The following is a 16440-nucleotide window of genomic DNA, read 5'->3' as shown; positions in this document are numbered from 1 at the left end:
TAAAAATAGGCAACCACTGACTTGGTTCCACCTAAGGTCTTGATGTGCCTCAAAACAGCATTTGTTTCCCAAAATGCAGTATTCTGACTCATTCTTTAAAACTGGCAGTTTGAAAAGACACTGATTAGACACACACCATGGATAGATTTGTGCAGCCTGTTCATGCTTATCCCATTTTCACTTTCAAAAACCAGGCCAGATCCATGAGGTGCTGAGGTGTCCTGAGTTGCCTGTGTGTCCTGAGTGGCTTTTAGTCTCCACTATTTCTCATTGCATTGTCTTTTGGTTTGGTTTGAATCAAATCACCTAGAGGACATGAGTAGCCCATCCTTCATGCCTGCTTATTCCCAGGCTGTTGGGAATGTTACGTCTCTGAGAGCGGATGAAGATTTTCCAAGTGAGAAATTAATGATGAAGACACGTATTTCACTTGTGCTATTGGAAAGACATCAGAGGATAATAGCTTCTGATGACTTTGGTTGTAGCCGTGCTAATAGTTCAGAGTTGAAGGCATCTATGCAGTTTTTAAAATAGGGCAAGGGAAAGCTGTTTTCTTGACATAACCACATGCAAAAGTTAACACTCGTGGCTGTGCACATGCAACTTTATTTCAGCCCTTTTTCTATCTTCATTGTCCATTCAATGATGAATGGACCTGGCTGAATAATATAGTCAGAAATTTATATAATTTAAAAGTAGATCATGACACATACTACAAGAACACAAGTCAGGTTGCTTGTTCAACAGTTAGCAGTTGGCTTTGACTAACTTTTCAATGGGTGGGTTTGCAACTTTAAATTCCAGTTATCAAGAGGATCAAAGCAGGTTATGCAATTTCCTAGAATGTTTTTCTTAAAAGGAAAAAACTAAAAACCAATTCTGTCACTCAGCATTAGCAGGCTTGAAACCTTAGCCCTCAGCAAGGCAAATAGAAAGCGTTTAGGCTGCTGAGAGAAGATTATTACCCTAGAGAGGAGACAGGCAATCGAGAGGCGGTGCTGCCTGTCCTCCCTTTGCTGTGATTGCAAGTGGAGGAAATCCGGCATTAGGTATTGCCTAGAAGAAAAACCGGCTATTGTGGCTGAGGGCTGAATGCATATATTCAAAGTAGAATAATCGTCTCCTGGCTATGACTACCTCTGCCTGAACAACTGCCAGGAGGTGCCAGCTCATGCTGCTGCCTCCTTAGTGTGAACCTTCAAAATGTTTGCAGCTATTTTGAAAGATGGTAGTTCAATCAGGATCATGAGGTAAGCCTGGGACATGGATTCTGGCAAATTCTTATGGCTATTGTAAATGAGGAATCTCTTCTTTAAAACAGGAAAAGGTCACAAACATCTTTTAGTCAAAAGATACATCAGAAAATACTGACATGTGAAATGGATTTTTACCAGCTCTGTAGTGATCAGCCTCATTAGTCACCTGCTTCTGTAGGCATGGATAGCCTGAGATCACACAACTGAGGACCTGAGGGATTGAATTGGTAGTTTTGTTCAACTTTGAGAAAAAATGAAAGAATTGGTATAGCTTTGTTTGCAAGCTTCATGTATCCAAGCTTCATTTGTGTGAGGACACTTCATGAACCTGAGTTAGCTTTACTCAGCACTGAACTTTCTACTTGTGCTCTGTTTCTCTGCTTCACCATTTTACACAGCAAATACTTGGACACTAGTGTGTGAAAGTCTCAAAGGAATGAGTGCAGCAACACATCTGATCATAAACCAGAAATGATAAGTAGAGGAGCACCAGGCAGGTGCTAGAAATGCTGAGATCTCCATTCAAGGGCAAACCAGACCTCTCCTGATTTATAAATGAGATAACATTTTGAGAAATAATTGACATAGTTTCATTTTTTGGGAGAAGGTTTGGTTGGTTTTGATTTGGTTTTTTTATCCTGGTAATTGCTACTACTGGAACTTGTAAAGTGCTATGAATGTGCAAACACAATCAGTCATCATTCAGCTGTCTAAATGTTTGCCATGTCTCAAGTTGGGCTCCAGCTATCACTTTGGACAAGGTAGGTCTCACTTGTGTCCTGTCACCTCTGCCATTCCTGTGCATATGCCTGGGAAATCCAAGTTGCTTAAGAGGCAAGGCCAGCCTGAATTTCTCCCTATCTTGCATCATCTTTGGAGATATAAGATTTGAAGCTTAATAATATTTTCACATATGATCTAATTTTTTCTAAGAATCAGACTCCTCACCAGAAGAAACAATAGAACAGTATCAAAATAATTTGGTGATAATGCATTATCATCTATCACTCCCATAAAACTTAAGACCAGTCAACACTTCAATCAACATTAATTTTAGAAGTTCTCTTAATGCTCTGACTTTAGCAGTGGTAGTGATTATAAGAAGATGTCAATATAATTTGTTTTTAAAAAGGATATTTTTCTGCATTCTTGGTGGCAATGTAAATCTGGGACACATGAATTAGTGTTGTACCCTAGATACTCAAATACCAGAAGCAAAAGGAAGTGATTATGGGAAATAAAATGAAACATGTCTTCTTGAATTACTTTCAAGGTCTGAAGAGGCAGACTTCTTTTTTACAGATATACAACTGCCAATATCAAATTCAAGCAAAGCTAAATGGTTTAGACAATGTTTGAACAGTGCTATTACTTATTCTACAGGAAAGTCCTTCTGAGTTAGTGGCTGAATTTTATTTTCTGATCAGTTCATTTTCAGGATTTTTCTCTTCTACAAAGAAAGTTTTCAGGATGAAAAAATACTTTGATGCAACACAGAAATTGTGGTTGCTAGGAAATTTCAAACGCTGCCTACATGAACTGCAAGCCCTTTGCACCCACTCCAGGAAACAGTGTCTCAATGGAAGATGTAAAGAAAACTGCTTTACCTGTAAAGAATACCTATAGTTATTACTATGTGGTACGTGAAAATCCAACAAATTACTACAAGGCAATATAGAAACCCAAGGAAACAAAATTGTAGTAATGTAAAGGCCTACACTTTTCTCCCCTTACTTTTGATTTAACTCACAATGCTGTATTTTTTCAAATCTCAGAGAGAAAAGTAACTTTAATTTTCTTGAGAAAAAGGACTCTCTCCCTTGGCAAGTTTAAAACAAAAGTTAAACTTTTAAGGTACACTTTCACAACTTGATTAACAAGACCAGGTCGGTTATGTGTGGATCACATAACCCTTAATGTCCGTTGCCAGCACAACCCTTGGCTTTATTATACAAGCCCTAAAATAAAGTAACATTGTTTTTCTCCCCACCCCCTCTCCCTCTGTTGCTTTCTAAATGTATTTTGGTGGAGGAGAAGGAAGTTTATTTTTCTTGGCTTTTCTGGGGTTTGTTTTTCTGAAGAGGCACTGGGGTGGCAAGGGGAAGAGGTGGTGGGGACGCTGGACACCAAGAGCATCTCCTTCCCTCTTTAGGCAAAGCTGCTTCCTCTCTTTTTCCCACCTTTGCCCTCTTTTTGGGCAGCTGTCCCACTGGTTGTCCCCTCCGCCTCCTTTCCCAGAAGGGATGCAATCTTAGTGAAAGATCCTTGCCAGGCAGCCACGCCAGCAGGGGCTGGTGGTGAGGACTGGCTGCCAGCCTGCAGTTTCATGAGGCTGTTTCAGTCCCTCTTACCACGCTTTTTCATTTTGTTGGTCATAAAAGCTGAAGTGAATGTTTTCTGATGATTATCTCAAACTTTTAGCCGCAATCTACTGTGACCAATGTCTGTCTGCTTCCCTCCTCAGGTTATCAAGAATCTGATGCTTGCCCAACTACAATGATTTTGACCCTTCAATTTATTACTGCAGTTAGTGAATAAAAATGCTCCAAACCAGATTCTCAAAACAAACCAAATAGAACCATTTCTTGATACTGCTGAAAACTGACCTTCATGTGCCACCCTGTCCTCCTTCAAGGCCTGCTAAACCGACAAGAAAGATTCCCATTAGTAAATCACTGTTGGATCATTAAACCTTTTTAAGGCAGTATGTGCCTTACCAAGAGAATGAGGATTACAACACAGCAGTGGCTGCTGCCCACCGACAATCATGGGAACCGACCTCAGTAATAAATCCATTAATTATCTGGCTCACTTTGACCGGTTCTCACGCCAGAGCTGCTCCTTTGATGTGACCGTCAAAACCCAAGGATGTCCAATAGCAGTAGCCACCAACAAAACAAAAGAAACGTAATAATTCAATATAAATATGTAGGACCTGCTTGCCCATATGCCCAGCTTTTGCAGTGGTGTGTTTCTGTGTCTGTGGTTCAAACTGGAGGCAAAAAAAAAGGGAAATAAAGCTCTATTTTTCCTATATATAACCTCTAAAGTGAAGAAGAACTAGGCATGTTAGAGATATTTTTTAGCTATTGTTGACATGTGTGACTTTTTCAGTTCTATTGCTTTTCAAAATCAGTGTTACAGTTCATCACCAATATGACTTAAGACTTGTCCTGTGAAGGAACTAAGGGTGTACTTCTGAGAGAAACAGATGAACTATTAGTCCTCTTCAGTGCAATTGTTTGTATAAGCAAAATTCTTTACGCTTTTAAAGCCCCTGCAAGACCAAAACTTTAGAGGATGCATTTTTGTCTGATTTTTAAAAGTTCTAGTGTCAAGCTACTTTTGAGTGTTTTAATATATCAGAAATACAACTTGTTTGTTAGATCACTTCTTAGCTACTCACCTGTAAAGTGGGAATAGTGTTAATTAATTCTTGTCCTTGATCTTGTCTAATTAGACCTCAGACCCCAGGGGAAAGATTAGCTCCTAACTCATCATCATCTTGGGAGCACTTTTAACTCGAGTTTCTATCCCTTACCATAAGCCTTTGTTTAGTAGAAGATAGTAGCTCTCCTGGAGCCCAGATGCTATTGAGGGAGGCAAATTTCTGATGGCATAATAGATGGCATGTAAGAAGAGCCCCTTTGAATTTATGACCAGAAGTAGAATTCATTAAATTACATTTAATCATTTGTTTTTTTTTACTTTTAAAGGAGGATCAGCAAACTATAATAAACAGTAGGTAAAAGAGATTTTAAGATACCTGGTTTATCTTTAAGATACCAGGATTTTGCCCACATCCACAGCAGAATCACCAGCCACCTGCCACTCCTTTTTCACGAGACTCACTTGGGGGGATCATGATGGTACACCCAAGAGACACCACTTCAGAACTGGGTTTGGCATGTACACAGAGGCTCCCATGAGCCTTGTAGCAGGCAGGAGAGTCATGGTGATAGAAGCTCGGGAGCTCATATTCATCTTCTCACATGCTTTGCACTTTGCTTCAGCCTTGTTACTTAAGGGAAGATGAGGCAGTGTGGTAGGAGGAGGCTACAGCAGAGAACTCCATTTCGATTGAACCAAGGTCACAGTCCCAACAAATCTGAAACTGAGACTTACTACCTGCCTTGGGGTTGAGAAGGAACAAACTGCAAAACTTCATCCTGATAGAATTAGGCAGGTGCCTAATTCTATGCTTTCTTATCTGAGCAGGCAGATCATTCCTGTTTTGTCATTTATTTTGCTGTATCTCTTGTGCAGAACTGCAGTTTACACAACACCAATTATGCCAGTTATGGAATACAGAGGTGTAATTCCTGCTAAAAAATCCCTTGCAAAGGATGCAGGGGCAGTTTGGGTGGACAGCCACGAAGGCACCCTGCTGTGGCCACCCTCCATCAGCTGCCTTGTCCTTGTCTGGGTTGCGGCTATTCCCTGCTACCACCAGCCAGAGCATGTGTTGTAATACCAATTTATAGTCTGGTATTATTTTCCTGCTCTGGGGGGGAAACTGGCACCTCCCAGCTCTGTTTTTCTGCTAGAAAAACAGAAATTAGGCACAGCATAATAATGTTGTCAATATAGTTTACTAAAGTGTGATTAATCAAAAAAGCACAAGGGAAACAAAGCGTGGAAAAGCAGAAGGTAATGATTGACTGTAGCCACAAGGCAGTATAAAAAGGATCTAGAAAGCAGATTTGCAGCATGCAAGAGAAAAAGTTCAGACTTTTAAAAGGATCAGAGCTTTCATAATTTCATGATCAGAGTACTTCTTAATAGGATGTGGCAACTGTTTCTGTAAAAGGACTTGTTAGAAAATGGTCCTTGGACAATATTATCTAGAATTATGAGTGGTAATTAAATCTGTATTGGACTTTCAATAACATTACCCTAAATAAACTGCCTTGGTTTGCATAAAATAATTTCTCTTAAAACACAGTTCAGAGTAAATTTTCCAACTGTAGTTCTCAAGGAACAGTCCTAAGAAGATGTGCAGTCAGGTTGTCATATTTTTTATCTTACTGTCCAGAAGGTGTTTCATACACCTTCTGTATGAATCTGTAGCTTGGGAAGAGAATTACAGACATCTATGTTATATAGAATGTTGTATATGATGTTTTAAGACATCAATATTATATAGAAAAAATATTGGAATAGATAATAGGAAGGGGAAAAAAGTCTGGAAAAAAGATTGTGTGCCTGAAAGCATCCTTTGGGTTTGTTTTTCCTTCCACCCCACCAGTTTAATAAACACTCTGCCTTGTTTGTGTCCTTTGACTGCCATGGTGACAGCAGTAATGTCATAGCACAGACTGCTCCCATGGCTCACCAGCCTTGTAAATCCATGCAGAAGGGAAGGCAACGAAACCAGACCTTATCTTGTGTCCTTGGGTAGCTGATGCCCCGGTATCCTGACCTGGGACACAGAAATCGTGGTTCCCTTCTTCACCTTGGCACAAACTTTCTGCATGACCTTCAGTTCAAAACCTACTCGTGGAGAGCAGAGGTGCTGCTGACCCCTAACAGAGTGGCTGTGAAGGTGAACATGTTTAGGGACACATGGTTCTTTGTCACTCTGGTAATGTGTCATCACTGTATTAATGCCACAGACAGGATGAGGTGATAGAGTCCAATTCACACTCCTGATTTTTTTTTTGTTTTGTTTTAATATATTAAGACTGTTTAATGACAGCTTGTAAAGTTTCCATATACAGCATTCAACTCAGAAACTAGGCAGTGATTTGCCTTAATAAAAGCTTCATTTGTACATGAAATATGCTTTATCAGCAAATACAAATCCTTCATTACTCTGTAGCTCATTGGAATGAAAGGGGCACAACGTTAATTTACGGAATTGAGTGTGAAACTTCCAGAGGGGCTGCTCTGGGAACCGCGGGCGGGTGCTGGCAGACACAGGAGCGGAATGCCACCTCGTGGCGTGTTCCAACAATATTTATATCAATAGGCATAGGCTCGTTGCCTTGTGGAGGATACCAGGGAGTTGCACTTGTTTATGTCCACAATAAACCAAACAAAAGGGCAATAAGCGGCCAAGAGAATATCCTGGGAACAGAATAAATCTTATGACTGCATGGCTCTATGTCGTTTAGACAGAAGTGAAATATGAGGGCAAGTAGAAAACATGCCTATAAAAACAAAGTGGGAAGTTTCATTTTCCAAAGAATTGCTAGTTGTAAAAGTCATACAAAATTTTATGTTCACTCACAGCCAAGATCCTTCCTATAAGATTGGAAAAAATTTACAAAGTGGAACTAATGTAGGGCTATAACTTAAAGGAGGTAGCAAGAAAGAAAAGTTGACTCAGCTGCTGAGTCAAGCTGATCTATAGTTAAGGTTTTGTCTTCCTTATCATTCTTATTTCTTCTGCAGTTCATTCCCATAAACCTTTGCTGTGACATGGAAAGCACTCCGTTACACTTCTGAGGAAAAATAGAAATGAAAGTGAAAATACTTGTGAGCCGCTATCTCAAAATCTACCACAGTGAGAAGAGAATTCAGCTACACTTTGAAAATGTGTTATTAATAATCTTGTATTTGTTTGGAATACCTCTGCTCTAGCCATATCACTTTTGTGATGTGCTTTTGATTGCACTGCCAGTCCTCTGTAAAACAGCCCACCTTTTCTGGGGCTTCAGCATGACAGCATTATGAGTTACCTTTTACGTAAAACAAAAATATCAATGAAAGCTCTGGGAAGGATGGTTCTTCTACCGGTTAAAAACAAGTACCCGGTTCCTTCCCTTCATCACATCTTTCTCTCCATCACTAAGGTCCAGGAACAAGGAATCAGGAACTGCTGTAACACTCTTCAACACATGCTCAAGGTGAACATTGGTCTGGGTTCTTTTCATCCCACACCAGGACACCTTTAATCACAGTGTGACCTGAAGTGTAAGGACACCAACCAAGAGGACAGGTGCCTACTCCGTGCTGGGCGGATATTTGCTATCTGTGCAAGGGCAGGTTTCAAATCTGGCATTGGACTGAAAAGGGATTTGGAAGGCTGTTAGATAATTTCTTCAGAGATTATGCAGCATTCCTAACAAAATATCGTTATATAGGAACATATAGGAATATATAATTGAATAGGAAACTATTATTTTTTTGAGCACAAGAGCTATTCTGGGGGTTTTTGCATGTTTCTAAAACCTTACATGTGATTATTTTTTCTCAGGTGACTCTAAAGCTGGACTTACAGTGCTAAGAGCATGCAAATGTCTTACTACAAAATGAGTTAAAGCAAAAGGAAATGCTTATTTTGTTCCTATTCTGTAAAACCATATATATGCCTTTTTTGGGAAGGAAGTCAACACCTGAAATTCATTTTAGCTTCTTCTAAAATTGCCCATCATTTTCTGACATAGAAAGCAGCAACTTCTTCCACCAACTTGGTAAGGCATTCACTGAGCTCAAAGAGGGAGAGAAGAATCTCAGAGCCCTACACAGTTCTAATTAACGGGTAAACTGGTAATTATAGGGGAAAGTGCAGGATTAAATTATATAATTGGGGCTCTTGGGATCTTAGGAGATGCACTGGGCCATTCCCCTTGCCCAGTCTGAGAGACTTGATAACTTGTCCAGCCCACTCTTAGGAACCTCCAGCCATAGGAATGCAGTAATTCCTTGGGTGGAACCTGTGGACCTGGTGTTTAACTATAATTTGGTGGCACCTTTTCTTTATATCTAAAGGGTGACAACAGCCTTTTTGACTTCTTGCTTTCTGCCTTAGAGCAAAGGTGATCCCTTCCCTTTGCACCTCCTTGAAGCTTCTTTGTCATCAAAAATATAGTGGAGAACCTTTCCCATGGGACACTCCTATCTGCAGTGGGGGGCAGCCTAGGCTCTGGCACTTACTGGGAAAGGCAGCCAAAGCCATTATTTCCAGAGGTGCTTTTCCATCAGGCACCACCAAGGAGAGCCTGGCTCAATCCTCTTGGCACCTCACTTCAGGTACTTGTAGACATTGATGAGGTCCCCTCTCAGCTGTCTCGGTCAGCCAGGCTGAACAGGCTCAGTTTTCTCATCCTTTCCTCGTAAGAGAGATGCTCCAGCCCTACTGGGTCCCTGCTGCCACAGTTCAAAGGTCCGTAATAGCACTAAGTGACCATTCTCCTGTGGGGGGGAAGGTGTGGGAACACCCTAAGCTGTTAGAGCAGACAAAAAAAACCCCCACAACAACAACAAAAAAATAAATACAAGAAACACCAAAAACAACAACAAAAAAAAGAAATGATGGTATTTCTAACCACATGTGGCCCTCTAGCAGGCCTATGCTGACTTCTAGGATCCCTGTGCGTGGGCATGGGATGTCTATAGGCACTGTTGTGACAGGAAGATTTCCAGGCAGCTGCTACACCTGTCCAGACTTCCCCGGCCCACCAGCACAAGGCTCTGAGACTTTTTGCACTGCCTTCGTGCAGTATTTTTCCAAGCTCTCGAGTGGGTCTTACAACTCCCGCGCCTCGGGCTCGCACAGCAGCCGGCCGATGGTCCCAGAATTGCAAAAGCAGAAGGAGAGGTCCGGAAAGACTCCTAAAACAAACAGATGAAAGGTGAAAAAAAATTGGATTTCCCTGACCGGGAATCGAACCCGGGCCGCGGCGGTGAGAGCGCCGAATCCTAACCACTAGACCACCAGGGATCCTTGTGAGCAGCGTTCCACTCCTTCGTAAAGAATCAATGACAGAGCGCTCGTTTTACTTCCTTCAACCGCGTTGTGCCGCTGCTTTCTCCTTGTGCTCCCACTTTCCAGGCAGTACCAAGTCCTAGTAGCAGCTACGTGTGGAGAGGGATGTTCTGTTCCACCCCACGGAAGAGAATAGCGGCGGCGGGGTGGGGAGGAGAGGGGGCCGCCCAGGCGAGGCTGGTGAAGGGCCCTCGCTGTGGGCGGGAGGCGGGATGGTGGTGGGGGACCGGGAGGGACGGAGCCTCGGGCGGGAAGAAGCGGCCAGCCCGGCGGTGCCGCAGCGGGAGCGGGGGTGGCTCCCACAGCGCCACAGGCAAGAGCTGCGCGGCCGCGGCAGGGGCTCGGAGGCCGCCGCCGCCGCCAGGGTCTCCCTCTCTTCTTCCGCCAGCAGGCGCGGGCTTCGCGAGGTTGTTTTCCCGCATTTCGTGTTGCCTTTACAAGCCGGTCGTGACCCCGTCGTCTCTGTACGGGGTGTCGCTGTCACGGCTGCAGGCGGGGCCTCGTCAGCCGAGCGCTGTGCGCCGCACAGCCCGGCCGGCGGCTGCCGGGAGGGGAGGAACGTGGCGCTGCCGCCGCGCCGGCTGGCTCGCGGCACGAGCGGGCTGCGGGAACACCTCAGCTTGGCCGGGCCCGGTGCAAGGCCTGCAGGGGAGAGCGGGTCCGAAGGCCTCTCTCAGGTGGGAGCCGGTGGCTCCACAGAGGGGATCGAAGTCGGTGTTTGCTTGCCTTGCCCTGCAGCGGCCTCCTCACACGATAGGTTATTACTTTGTGACCTTGTTTTTTTTAGTAAGATATGCGTGAGCGGGATGAAAACGGCCAGTGCTGCGGATGACCTCTGTGTAAAAGCTCTTTCCTCTGGCATGTTGTTTTCATGAGCATAGAAGATCTGGGAGCTGTACTAGCAAGAATAATATTCCCTATTTAGGCAGTGTCCAGCGATTCAGGAAGGCTGGCTCTGCACAAGCAAATTTCTCTAGTTCTCAAGCCCTTTGCCTCTAAAATGCAAAAACCTCTCTGTGTTAAGATAGATAAGCTTCAGACTGTGTGCTTGTGGACTGTGCAAATATGCATTAGCTGATCTTTAAAAACTTCAGAGTCTGAAAACAAACTTAAGGGGATAATTTTCTTCGGGGAGGAATGAAGGAGGTTGAAGATGTTTGGCTTCCTTGTTCAGCCAATGGTTCATTTTATCACAAAACATTCACTGTAGCAGTCTTGAACAAAACGCGTGTCTTGATTGTGATGGAGCTTTCTTTGGTCTAAATTCAGTAATTTTACTGTGTAGTGAGGGAGATAACAAAATATGAGGTTAAAATCAGACCCTCTTAGATATGATTAATGTCTTGTATGTGCAGGATTAGCTTTTCACATGTGTAGGATCAACAGCATCTCCTTTGGTAAGACCAAGGCATTTCAGGCCTTGAGGCCAAAGCTGTGTCATCTGGAAGCTGAGGTATCACTGTAGCCTGAGGCCACTGCAAAGAGGTGGCTGTGCTTAGATGAGACAGGTCAGCTGTCCCAGCAGTTAATCTATGCCAATTGTTGAGGAGAAAGGTGAAGTGGGACCTAGTTTCCTACAGAGTGGAACCTGCAAGGAGCACTAGCTAGATACTGAGGTGGTTATACTGCAGAAACTGAACTAGCCTTATGAGTTTGTATATTCCACTAGGTCCACTGTGTTGTGTTTAAAAGCATAGGCTTCTCCACTCTGAGTGCTTCTCAGGTGGGTTCTGGAGGGGTACTGACTCCTGTGGCTGTGATGTTAGCAGCACTGGAGACAGCTAGGTTAGAACTAGGCTAGGCCCACAGCAGCTCCATTGGCAGGATTGAAGATGTATGTAACAGAATGGTCATTGCAGCCCCTGAGAGTGTCTCTGTTATGAGGCACCACAGAGGAAGGCAGGGCTGAGCCCCTTGATTCTTAAGCTGCCTCAGTGATGGAGACAAAATACTCCCCCTAACAATTTCAGAAAAGTAGCTGAGCCTATGAAAAATGTGATCTTATGCAGATGACATAAGATGGGTGGGCAAATGTGTTTTGTCCATGCCCTGGGAAGCTGTTAGATATAGAAACAAATCAATCCTGTTCTGTTGTGTTGACACTTAGCAAATCACTTTCCAAATGAGTGATGTATCTTACTAAATTTCTCTTGATCAGATTGTTGATTGCAGCCACAGGAGCAGTGAAAATGAAGGTATTGTACAAGAGAGATTTACTGAAATAGGAAATATTTTCCTTGATGTTAACCTCAGAGGTGAGGGCTGACCACTAGACCACCAGGAAAATAGCACTGAGAGTCATATGCTGCCTAGTTATTTTTAGGAATGGCTTTCTTTTCTGCACAAGTCATGTGCACTGACAAAAGATTGTGCCTCTCCTCTGGCTTCCTGTATCCGATAGAGAAGTGCATCAGTGAAACTGTCAGCGATTCAGCCTCCTGCCAGCACAGAAGCAGCCAGTGCCTGTGCCTGCATCCCTGAGATGGTAGCTGGAGAAGAATGAGCTTCCCAAAAGCACCAGGAAAGGAATATCAGAGGCTGATGTTTCTTTTCACTTAACGCTGATGTGCCTTGAAACTGTGTGGGTAACATTCAGTGTTAGAGGGACCCCTGGACCACAGCTGTCACAATTTGGTAGGTAAGGCTGAATTTTGGAACCTGAAAAATCGGAGCGATTCCTTTAAATGCAAGCTGTACAGCAGCGTGCAATTAACTTGTCTGTTCCATATGAATACATTACATATTATTATTACTTTAATTTGACATGCTGATTGATGTGTGACAGTAGGCTTACAATGTAAAAATGAGTAAGAATAACATCAAAGTAATGTGCTAAGTTATTGGAACATACATAATTTACATACGTAATTTAAGTATGTATGTATGTATGTATGTATGTACTATATAAGTAAAAATTTTCGGTCATACCTGGGGTACATGCTTCAGGTCTAGTGAAAACCCTTGATCTGCGCAGAACCTGCATTTATCAGTCCTCTCTTTACTGTGTTTCATGTGGAAAGTCTTGGTATCAGATTTTCTTCTGTAAGTTCGCCTGACTTATAATTGTACATCATCAGTTTCAAGGAAGTGGAAAGGAGAAGGAAGGAAGAGATGATGCCCAGTCTTTTGCTATTTTATGTTTCATTCCCAAGTATGGTCAGATTGGTGACCTAACTGTTGGATTAGAACCATTTTCTGGGGGAAAAAAATACTATTGTAGTTTGTACTTATTATATCTGTTTTAACCGCAGTAGTGTTTTGATGGAAATAATGTGAGGAAAACCTGAAGAGGCGTTGTCCAAACGTTGCAGCTGCTGTGGTACTCGCAGCCCCAAGAGCACCCCGGTGCCTGCAGTGTGGCGCTCGCAGCACCAGGGGACGCGACGCGGGGACGGGCAGCGCCAGGGCTCGGGGCCGGCCGGGCGAGGCACTCCCTGCCCTGTTCTAGTGATCCCGAGGAACGAGAGGCGGAGCAGCCGGCAATGTTTAATGAATACTGTCACACGTTCTTGTACTCTTTTTGTTCGGCTTCCGTTCTTCCCCGGCACTGCATGACATTTGACTTAGAAAAGCCTGGGTCAGCTTCTTTTCCCTTTTAGCCCATGTTGAAACGCACGTGATTCTGGGGTGTGGGATAAAGCGTGGCAGTGAGGTGCTTCATTCAGTGCCCACTGAGATACCTTAGTTGAAACAAGTAGGACTCTTTTGTCATCTCCTCTTGTATCTCAACAAATTCCATTCCTTTTTATAGTCTTTCTTCTGCTGAGCATTTTGGAAGATACTTCTGGTTTGCTCTTCTAGACACAGAAATAGGTGCACAGAATCAGTTATTATGGGAGAATTTCTTATAAAAGTTTCAAGCTGTGGTCTCTTTCTCATTTTTTTAAAAACTTGTGGAAAATTTCAATACCTCAGTCACATTGAGTTATATCTAGACAATCATTTCAAAGTTAAAGGGTGAGTTGGGGACACTCTGAAAATTCATCATTACATAAACTGAAGAAACCAGGCTAAGAATAGCCCTCAGTGCAGTAGGATCAAGCAGAGCCTCAATTATGTATGCATAAAAGTCTGTCTGTATGAAACCTATTTTGTGACTACTTTATGGTGAATAATGGTAGGAGTAATAGGCAAAAACAGAAGGGCTGATAATGGAGAAAAAAAAAAAAAGATTGGTCTCACCTTTATATCTTTTCAAGACTGAACTTAGAGTATTCAAGGTTGTCAGTATAATTCTTTATGGCAGGTTGTCTTTCTTAAATAAATGAGCTGTAAGCTAACAATTACAGATGTAAAAGAAACTACATGAACTACAGGAGCAATACAGTATTTTTTTCTGCTGTTAGTGTAAGCTGATCTGAGTGCAGGTCATAAGCATACTGTACCTCTAGCAATTTTTTCTCATGAATGTATGCAACTCTGCTAATGTACACTGAAGCAGAAGATCAAAACCCATTCAAATGCAGTATTTCAGTATCCCAAATCTGTTCTGTCTTTCATGTGTGGTTATATATGTGAGTTTGTGTGAGAAATCTTTTTCTAGGGTAAAAATTCACAATTTGGAAGTGATGAAAATAGAAAATTTATATTTTATCTCCATCAAAATAATTCAAACAGTGATAACACAAGTTTTCCCAATCCTGAAATCAACAAGCAATGTTGATATGAATTTAAGATTTTCTCAGGTAGATATTCTAAGCATTGATAGCACAAAGACAATGAATCAAATGAAGTTAGAGCATTTGTATTGAAATGAATTGGCATGGGAAAGAGTAAACCATTCAGATTGTCTGCTATCCCCTATACTGACTAAAACTAAATTTTATTTCAAAGGTGATGTGTATGTGTCTAATCTACCTATTATCTGCCTATCATGGTCATCATTGCAACAGAAAGGCAGGCATTACTTAGTACTTCAGACTCTGTAAAAAGAAAGGGTATGACATCCCACTCACACAAGTTCCAATGACATCAAGTCTGTGGGTTGAGCCACAGGCAATAACCCACAGTGTCATAACCAGAACTGTTACAATGCTTCTGCCCCTGTCCTAGCCTGCTTATCTTGCTGCTCTGATAGGAATTTGAGTGATTTCTCCCCCATGTCAGCAGTCTGGAATATGTGTTTGTTATGCTTGGGGCAACATAAGTACTAGAGAAATGCGTAGTTCCTTTGCTATATGGAGTTAATGCATTGTCTTCATAGAGCTTTCTACACTCTACAAGAGAGGTGACTGCTTGGAATGATGATGGACAGCAAACTGGTACATTAGGACAGGGATAGCTTTCCTGGAGCTATAAAAAGGTGTTAGTCACTGTCATTGTGCAAATTCGGGTTTCCACCACTTTGATGGATAGGGCTTCGTAGCTTCTGCGATTCAGCAAATGAGGTTGGGTGAACAGTACTAATATTCTTCTTCCTCTTTTTTCCCAAATTTTGTTATCTAAGCACTGCAGGAAAAGTAACTGAGAGCAGGACCCCTTTCTTCCGTGTGGTGGTAGAGAACCCTTGTGCCAGTGAAGTCTTTGAGATTTTAACCAAAGTAACTTTGGGTTTGTCCATCTTTTGCTGGGTAATAATAAATTGTAGTAACTGCAGTGTGTTATCAGAACGTATCCTTTAAGCAGCAGACTGTGTTTTAAAGAAAATCTGTCGCTTGTAAAATAAACTGTTTTGGTTAAAAAAATCAGATGGAAACTTCAATTTTAGCAGTAAGTGCAGCAGCAAATTTAGTGGAGGAGTTGAGACAGTTGTTGCAGCAGTGACACTGAGTGGTAGCAAGCATATGCTACAAGTAGGATAATGGCAATGGTGGGAGATGGCTGGGGCTGTATTGGAGATGCATTTGATCCTGAAAACGACATGGTTTTGAAATTAATCTTCTAAGCAGCTGTTAAATTAAAAAAAAAAAAAAAGCCTCTGACAAATCTCAGATTTTTCTAAAGCGTACATAAATTCATTGAATTCATAACATTATAACTAGTAAAAATATTATTCTTGAGACCCCTGTGCACCTTTTGTTATTTTGATACACTCTTTTAGAATCTCTCTATATATGTGCACACTCTGTGTCACCTTTTCATTTGTGCAGGTATCTGCCTATCTTCAGGCTTGAGTTTTTGTCTTGCAGAATTTGGAATTTAATGGTGTTACAATCTCTTTGTCACAAGCCTGAAAGACTGAAATCAGTCTTTCAGAGCTGATTACTAGCTTAAGGAAGAAAAAAGAAGCTAAATCTTGTTTAGGCTAGGCACAAACATCTGGAAGGGTTACCTGCAGTTATCTCGGGTAAGGAGTGGAGTTTCTGGTAAATATAGCGGGTGTTGTTTTCTGGGGATTGGATGAAGAAGCCTACTGGCGGACAGTGTAGAAACAGCAGGCGAGGTTTCTAGGCTTTTCAGTTTCCCACGGATCTAAAAGCTTTGGTTAACCTCAATTTCCAAAACAGGTTGTTTTGTTTTTAGCATCGCCCT

General features: G+C 42.2%; 1 protein-coding gene and 1 non-coding gene across 3 annotated transcripts in view; one reads left to right on the top strand and one right to left on the bottom strand.

Moving 5' to 3' along the window:
• Positions 1-9852: 9852 nt before the first annotated feature.
• Positions 9853-9924, bottom strand: TRNAE-CUC. Its single transcript has one exon. It is a non-coding gene; the product is annotated as a tRNA-Glu (tRNA).
• Positions 9925-12499: 2575 nt separating this feature from the next.
• NCOA7 (nuclear receptor coactivator 7) overlaps positions 12500-16440 on the top strand; it is an 81314-nt gene continuing 77373 nt past the window's right edge. For both annotated transcript variants that reach the window (XM_015622234.2, XM_033512811.1), the window contains exon 1: positions 12500-12603. The gene's annotated coding sequence lies outside the window, so the exon portion shown is untranslated. The remainder of the gene's footprint in view (positions 12604-16440) is intronic.

This window comes from Parus major, chromosome 3 (assembly GCF_001522545.3).
Source record: "Parus major isolate Abel chromosome 3, Parus_major1.1, whole genome shotgun sequence".
Lineage (NCBI taxonomy): Eukaryota > Metazoa > Chordata > Aves > Passeriformes > Paridae > Parus > Parus major.
Note: the sequence above shows the minus strand (reverse complement) of the source record. Positions and strands in the feature narration are given on the sequence as shown.